The sequence below is a fragment of the Eptatretus burgeri genome, chromosome 18 (genome assembly GCF_056783735.1).
Source record: "Eptatretus burgeri isolate ZD-2024b chromosome 18, Ebu_testis_v1, whole genome shotgun sequence".
Classification (NCBI taxonomy): Eukaryota; Metazoa; Chordata; class Myxini; order Myxiniformes; family Myxinidae; genus Eptatretus; species Eptatretus burgeri.
The window spans coordinates 32,297,844-32,305,343 of record NC_140978.1 but is presented as its reverse complement, the minus strand read 5'-3'; the positions used below and the strand labels follow the sequence as shown (position 1 = coordinate 32,305,343).

The 7,500-nt window shown below is 45.1% G+C and overlaps 1 protein-coding gene and 1 pseudogene across 9 annotated transcripts in view; one reads left to right on the top strand and one right to left on the bottom strand.

Annotated features, from left to right (window-relative positions):
* LOC147008839 (plasma membrane calcium-transporting ATPase 2-like) overlaps positions 1 to 7,500 on the bottom strand; it is a 174,206-nt gene that overhangs the window by 164,212 nt on the left and 2,494 nt on the right. For 4 of the 8 annotated variants that reach the window (XM_085864277.1, XM_085864282.1, XM_085864284.1 and 1 more), the window contains exon 1: positions 2,022 to 2,262. The exons of 1 other annotated variant lie outside the window; for it this stretch is intronic. The gene's annotated coding sequence lies outside the window, so the exon portion shown is untranslated. Of the gene's footprint in view, positions 1 to 1,581; positions 1,784 to 2,021; positions 2,264 to 7,500 lie in introns of those variants that run through there. 3 more of the 8 variants (XM_085864281.1, XM_085864283.1, XM_085864279.1) reach the window with 2 other exon arrangements.
* LOC147008838 (uncharacterized) overlaps positions 2,341 to 7,500 on the top strand; it is a 59,758-nt pseudogene continuing 54,598 nt past the window's right edge. Inside the window, exon 1 of the transcript XR_015053324.1 lies at positions 2,341 to 2,472. The product of XR_015053324.1 is annotated as an uncharacterized LOC147008838 (transcript). The remainder of the gene's footprint in view (positions 2,473 to 7,500) is intronic.

Here is a 7,500-nt window from a genome sequence, read left to right as displayed (position 1 = left end):
TCTGTGTGTGTGTGTCTCTCTCTCTCTGTGTGTGTGTCTCTCTCTCTGTGTGTGTGCCTGTCTCTCTCTCTCTCTCTCTCTCTCTCTCTCTCTCTCTCTCTCTGTGTCTGTCTCTCTCTCTCTCTGTCTCTCTCTCTGTGTGTCTGTCTCTCTCTCTGTGTGTCTGTCTCTCTCTCTGTGTGTCTGTCTCTGTCTCTGTCTCTGTCTCTCTCTCTGTGTGTCTGTCTCTGTCTCTGTCTCTGTGTGTCTGTCTCTGTCTCTGTGTGTCTGTCTCTGTCTCTGTCTCTGTGTGTCTGTCTCTGTCTCTGTCTCTGTGTGTCTGTCTCTGTCTCTGTCTCTGTGTGTCTGTCTCTGTCTCTGTCTCTGTCTCTGTCTCTGTGTGTCTGTCTCTGTCTCTGTCTCTGTCTCTGTGTGTCTGTCTCTGTCTCTGTCTCTGTCTCTGTGTGTCTGTCTCTGTCTCTGTCTCTGTGTGTCTGTCTCTGTCTCTGTGTGTCTGTCTCTGTCTCTGTCTCTGTGTGTCTGTCTCTGTCTCTGTCTCTGTGTGTCTGTCTCTGTCTCTGTCTCTGTGTGTCTGTCTCTGTCTCTGTCTCTGTGTGTCTGTCTCTGTCTCTGTGTGTCTGTCTCTGTCTCTGTGTGTCTGTCTCTGTCTCTGTGTGTCTGTCTCTGTCTCTGTGTGTCTGTCTCTGTCTCTGTGTGTCTGTCTCTGTCTCTGTGTGTCTGTCTCTGTCTCTGTGTGTCTGTCTCTGTCTCTGTGTGTCTGTCTCTGTCTCTGTGTGTCTGTCTCTGTCTCTGTGTGTCTGTCTCTGTCTCTGTGTGTCTGTCTCTGTCTCTGTGTGTCTGTCTCTGTCTCTGTGTGTCTGTCTCTGTCTCTGTGTGTCTGTCTCTGTCTCTGTCTGTCTGTCTCTGTGTGTCTGTCTCTGTCTCTGTCTCTGTCTCTGTCTCTGTCTCTGTCTCTGTCTCTGTCTCTGTCTCTGTCTCTGTCTCTGTCTCTGTCTCTGTGTTGTCTCTGTCTCTGTCTCTGTCTCTGTCTCTGTCTCTGTCTCTGTCTCTGTCTCTGTCTCTGTCTCTGTCTCTGTCTCTGTCTCTGTCTCTGTGTGTCTGTCTCTGTCTCTGTGTGTCTGTCTCTGTCTCTGTGTGTCTGTCTCTGTCTCTGTGTGTCTGTCTCTGTCTCTGTGTGTCTGTCTCTGTCTCTGTGTGTCTGTCTCTGTCTCTGTGTGTCTGTCTCTGTCTCTGTGTGTCTGTCTCTGTCTCTGTGTGTCTGTCTCTGTCTCTGTCTCTGTCTCTGTCTCTGTCTCTGTCTCTGTCTCTGTCTCTGTCTCTGTCTCTGTCTCTGTCTCTGTCTCTGTCTCTGTCTCTGTCTCTGTCTCTGTCTCTGTCTCTGTCTCTGTCTCTGTCTCTCCTTCATATTGCTTTGATGAAAAACACAAGTGAATACCGTGTAGCTCGGGTACATCGCAGGTACATCATGGGTCGAAGGTGCAACGGGGGTGCACCTGTTCCCTGGTATGCGCACTGGGTGCCGGGAGTGGGATGAAGAGAAAATAAGGGGGAAGGCGCCGACATGCGGACGGACAGACATACCTTGCGTTGCAAATTCCCAGCACGGAAGGTGAGTCCGGGGCTCGTGGGATGGTTGTGGCGGGAGAAGGTGGGTGGGGTTGGGGGTGGGGAGAGACCTCCAAACTATTGCAGAAAATTCGGGAAAAGCTCAGTATTCCGCACACAGCGCCAATACACGGGGACAGGTTCATGGATGAAGCTTCTACAAGAGCCTCGACCCCGTCCGTCTGGGCTATCTCGGCGCACGCAGTGCGGGGATAATCGGGTGGGAGGTACGGTAAAGGGGTTGGTGGGGGTGGAGGGGGGAGACCGAGGGAATCCCCGGAAACTGTCTTCAGTTAAATGAGTCAACAAGGGAGTGCGTGCGGCACCCAAGTGGAAACATGTACAAGAGCGTTTCGTGTTCGCGTGTGCACGGTGCGTAATGAGTGCAAAACAGGAGTGAACCCCGCAGTGCTCACCACGCCGACGCGTCATGGCGGACCACGATCGTCATCGCCGGCGATGCCGTTGCTCCTCCCGGAGTCCCGAGTGGTCGGAGGGCGATGCACTCCCCCCCACTCCCCACCCCCGGGATGATCGTATTGATTGCGCAGCCGCGCCCGAGCGCACATGCTCACGTGCGGGACCGTGCCCTCGCGCTGCACATTGGAAGTCCGTGCACACCGCACGGCGCCACTGCCGCAGTGCCCGGAGGAAGAAAAAGCGCGAATCGTGCGGGAAAAGAGGAGGAGGAGAAGGGGGCCGGAGGGAGGGAGGAGGCGGGGAGGAAACGAGAGGGTGGAAGTCAACAGACGGTCCAACATTTCCCAGGCGAACCAAAATCTCGGGTCCATTCGGGACCAACGGGGTCAACGTCAACCGTTTAAGGGTTAATGTTCCTCCTGAGACCAGAGCGGGTTGTCGGTCATGGTACGTTTCGACGTGGTACTGTGGTGTGGGTATGATCGGTACCAGGATGGAGGGATACTGTATGCTAGTATGGGCATGAGATACCAGTACCTGGTACTGTGATCTCGGTGTGAGATACCAGGAAGGGGTGGTGTGGTGTAACCCTTTGAGCATAAGGACTGGCACCTTGAACCACATGTGGTGTGGGAATGAGATACTTAGATTTGGTACGTAATGGGGGTACTAGGACATGGTATACTGTGGTACTGAACCGAGGCAACGAGACTGCTAATATGGAGGCGAGGTATCGGAACAATGCGCCGTACTACATATGGAGATGCCAGGACGTGGTACTTAATGTCTTGATGAAGCATCAATAATGTCCAATAGGGATGAACCACCTGCCGTCACACATTCTGCTCTGAAAGGTCTTCCCACTTCATTCTCCTTGTGCTTGTTCATTTTACATTAGGACGGGGTACAGTGAGTGCGACCATCGCAAGGCAATTCATTTTCACCACACCTGCCCATCGCACTTAAACATACACATGGTGTATATAGTATAGTATAGTATAGTATAGTATAGTATCGTGCAGCACCGAGTACAACTTGATGCACCATCCGAAGCTAGCACACTCGTTTTATGCAGCTTCCATCAGGTGCACTAGACCGACTTGGAATGAAATATTTATGTGTTCAGCACTGGCTGCACCACATGACCCCATGCTAAATCATGCGCAGGCCATTCAGTGCACATTCACTGGCGTACCTGCACCTGCGTTCACATCCATGAACATGCACTCGCATCCCTCCTTGAACATCCACTCACATTCCTCCTTGAACATCCACTCGCATCCCGACACCTACGCTATCGCATCTCTAAATATCCACTCGCATCCCTCAATGTGCACTCGCATCTTTGAATATCAACTCGCATCTCTGAACATCCACTCGCATCATTGTGCCTGCACTCCCACTCCGACACCTGAACTCACATCCCTGAACTAATACGAGCATGTTTAACCATCGATCGTCTTCCAGTGCTTACCTAAGCACATCCAGCGATTGGCAATAATAAAACTTACATTATACAGAAAAACTGTAAGTGATTGCTATTTTTTGGCCTGAAGACTGCAATCACCACATAACAATGTGACATTGACGTTTGCAGATGAAAACTACAACGGCCACTCGGTAGAACGCATACCTCTGCCAAGCTGGTTAGTTGAGTGACGTTTTGTATCAATGATAGGCCAGATCTGGATTCTGACTTTAACTAAAAAAAAAAATTAAAAAAAATAAAAAAAAAAAAATCGGCTTGTTCTTGTCATTTAACCAGCTCATCCACCAAGTTTCATCCGAATCCGTACATCACTTTTTTCAGATATCGTGCTATATATCGGTTTAGCCCTGTCACTCAATGATGAAGCATCACTTTAAAAATTATTGGATCCGGATTCAGGACTTTACCAAAACTGAATCAATTCTTCCTTGTTATATATCCAACCTGCCCACTAGGTTTCTTCCAAATTCGTCCACAACGTTGTGAGATATGTATCCTGCTATAGATCATTTTGGCCCGACCTTTCAATTGTGAATAATCACTTAAAAAATTCTCAGGACCAGATGCGGATTCAGATCTTCACCAAAACCTAATCGTTCCGTCCTTATCACAAACCCAAGCTCTCCACCAAATTCGTTAAAATCCATCCACAACTTTTCCAGAAATCCTGCTGTATGTTGTTTTGGCCTTATCTCTCAATGGTGAAAACTCACTTTCAAACTTCTCGGATCCAGATCCACATTCGAATAGTCACCAAAATCTAATAATTTTGTCAGTGTCACATACCCACACACTCCACCAAATTTCGTCCAAATCCATCCACAACTTTTTGAGATATATTGTTCACAAACAAACAAACACGAGAGATATCATGCAGAGCACGATACTTGCAAAATCCATTAAACAAATTTGACCTCAAAAATAATTGGTGGTTCAATTAAATGACCAAATATGCAACTCCTCTTCAAATTTCAAGTCAATAATCGGATGACAATTGATAATTTTAGAAATTCGGCCTATGTTGACCTTTTGGCCTATGATGACCTTTTGGTCAATGTTGACCCCACATATAATTGGCTGGTTGAATTCAGTGACCTGAAATATAAATCCTCTTCAAATTTCAAGTTAATCGGATGAAAATTGAGGATTTTAGAAATACCACCTTAGTTGTTGACCTTTGGCCTATCGCCTATGTTTATCTTTTGGCCTAAGTTGACCTCCAAAACAATAGGTGGTTGAATTCAATTACCAACTATACAATTCCTCTTCAAATTTCGAGCCAATTGGATGAAAATTGTCAATTTTAGAAATTTGACCTCTGTGGACCTTGTGGCCCATGTTGATTTCAAAAATAATAGGTCGTTGAATTCAGTGACCTGATATGCAAATCCTGTTGAAATTTCTGTTCAATCAGAAGAAAATTAATATTTTTAGAAATGTCGCCAATGTTGACTCTGTGGCCCATGTTGACCTCAAAAATAATTGGTGGTTGAATTTAATGATCAAATGTGCAACTCCTCTTCAAATTTCAAGTCAATCGGATGAAAATTGACAATTTTAGAAATGCGGCCGATGTGGACCTTTTGGTCGATGTTGACCTAAAGGCCCAGTCACACCTTGACGTTTTAGCCAGCAATGGCAACGTATCAAAATGTATGCAAAACGCTGGCTTACGTTGAACTTTTGATTTTTTTTTTAAAGATTCAGACGTATTCGTAACGAGTTGGCCGTATGCATAACGTATTAGTAACGGACACAGAACGTTTCGTCGTCTTGTAGATAACTTATAACAAACGAATGCTTTGCCTGTTGTTAGCGTTCACAACCTATGCCCAACGATAGTCTCACTCATGCATAGCGCGCTGCACGTATTGCCGATGATCACGTGGCATAGCTTATTAAAAGGCTGCCGCGCAACGATTCAAATCATAACCGCCGGAGAAATGGAAGTGTCAACATCGCAGTCACACCTTGGCGATCTTGCCAGCGTATGCCGACCTCTGAAAAATGTGTCTAAAACGCTGGCGCACGTCGAATACGGTATGAGTAAGTTTGGTATACGTGAATAGAACGCTAAAGTACGCTATCATACGTCGTAGTAAGTGGAGTACGTCTTGTAATTTTAAACGTGTTAAAAATTTTACGATGTACTTGCCGTGTGCCTCACACGTTCCGCATGCGATGGGAATAAGTTGTACGCACGATATGCGAACGTTGACACACGTCGACAAAAGTTACTTGTAAGTTACTCATAAGTCGAAACACGTCGAGCTAATGTCTGGCGTACCCGAAAGTTATTTCTAACTTATGAGTAACGTGGTTTGAACCAATTCCTTACGTATTTCCGACGCACATTGACGTATGTAGACGTATTTGATTGACGTCTTCCGGACGACAAAATAACTAAATGAACGTGTTTCTAACTTACAACTACCATATAAATGGCATATTGGCAGCGTTTAAGGGATTTGGTATATAAAACTGGGGTTCACACAGGAGGAACCAGTCAGTGTTCCAGACTCCATGTTTTCTTTTGTTTTTCTTCGGCATGACGGTGATGTTGACACTTCGATTTATAGTGCGGTTATGATTTAAATCGCTTAGCGGCAGCCTATTAATTATATTATATTATAACCGCAGGAGACATCGAAGTGTCAACATCACCGTCATACCGAAGAAAAAAAACCAAAAAATAAAAATAAAAAACCAGGGAGTCTGGAACACTGACGCTAAACATTACCTCGACGTGTTTCGACTTATGAGTAATTTACAAGTAACGTGTGTCGACGTGTGTCAACGACTGCGCAACGTACCTAAAACTTATGGCCAGCGTACCGGAACTTGTGAGTCATACGCTGACATGAGTCGTAAAATTTCAAGCATGCTATAAAATTTGAGGACAACCGTAAAAGTACAACGATGAAAGCCAGAGTACTACGACGTATGGCAGTGTTTTTCAGCGTGCTCTCAATGTTTCCAAAACTTACCCATAACGTATTGGACGTGCACCAGCGTTTTAGACAAATTTTTCAAAAATTGGCATAAGCTGGCTAAAACGTCAAGGTGTGAATGGGCCTTAAAGTATAATTGGCTGGTTGAATTCATTGTCCTGAATTATAAATCCTCTTCAAATTTCAAGTTAATCAGTTGAAAATTGAGTATTTTATAAATTCCAGCTTCGTTGTTGACCTTTGGGCCTATGTTGACCTCCAAAACAATTGGTGGTTGAATTCAGTGACCTGATCTGCAAATCCTGTTGAAATTTCTGTTCAATCGGAAGAAATTGATAATTTTGGAAATGTCGCCGATGTTGACTCTGTGGCCCATGTGGACCTCAAAAATAATTGGTGGTTGAATTTAATGATCAAATATGCAACTCCTCTTCAAATTTCAAGTCAATCGGATGAAAATGGACAAATTTAGAAATGCAGCCTATGTTGACCTTTTGGTCGATGTTGACCAAAAGTATAATTGGCTGGTTGAATTCATTGTCCTGAAATATAAATCCTCTTCAAATTTCAAGTGAATCGGATGAAAATTGAGGATTTTAGAAATTCCATCTTAGTTGTTGACCTTCGGGCGTATATTGACCTCCAAAACAATTGGTGGTTGAATTCAGTGACCTGATCTGCAAATCCTGTTCAAATTTCTAGTCAATTGGATGAAAATTGTGGATTTTAGAAATTCCACAACGTTGTTGACCTTTTAACCTCAAAAACAATAGGCTTCTTGCTTCGGATGAACGCTACCATGGGGTGAAGTCTCGTGAAGATCGGTTTAAAATTGCGACCTGAAAGCGATAAACAGACGAACAAACAGCCAAACACAGACAGACAGAATAATGTGTGGAAACAACCAATGTACATACTTGAAAATTCTTCAATTTTCAGAAGTAACAACACGGGTGAAAACAAAACCTCCACCCACCTTCGGTGGTGGAGGTATCCCAGGCTGAAAAGTTTACGTTTTGTGCCCCATTGAGGGGC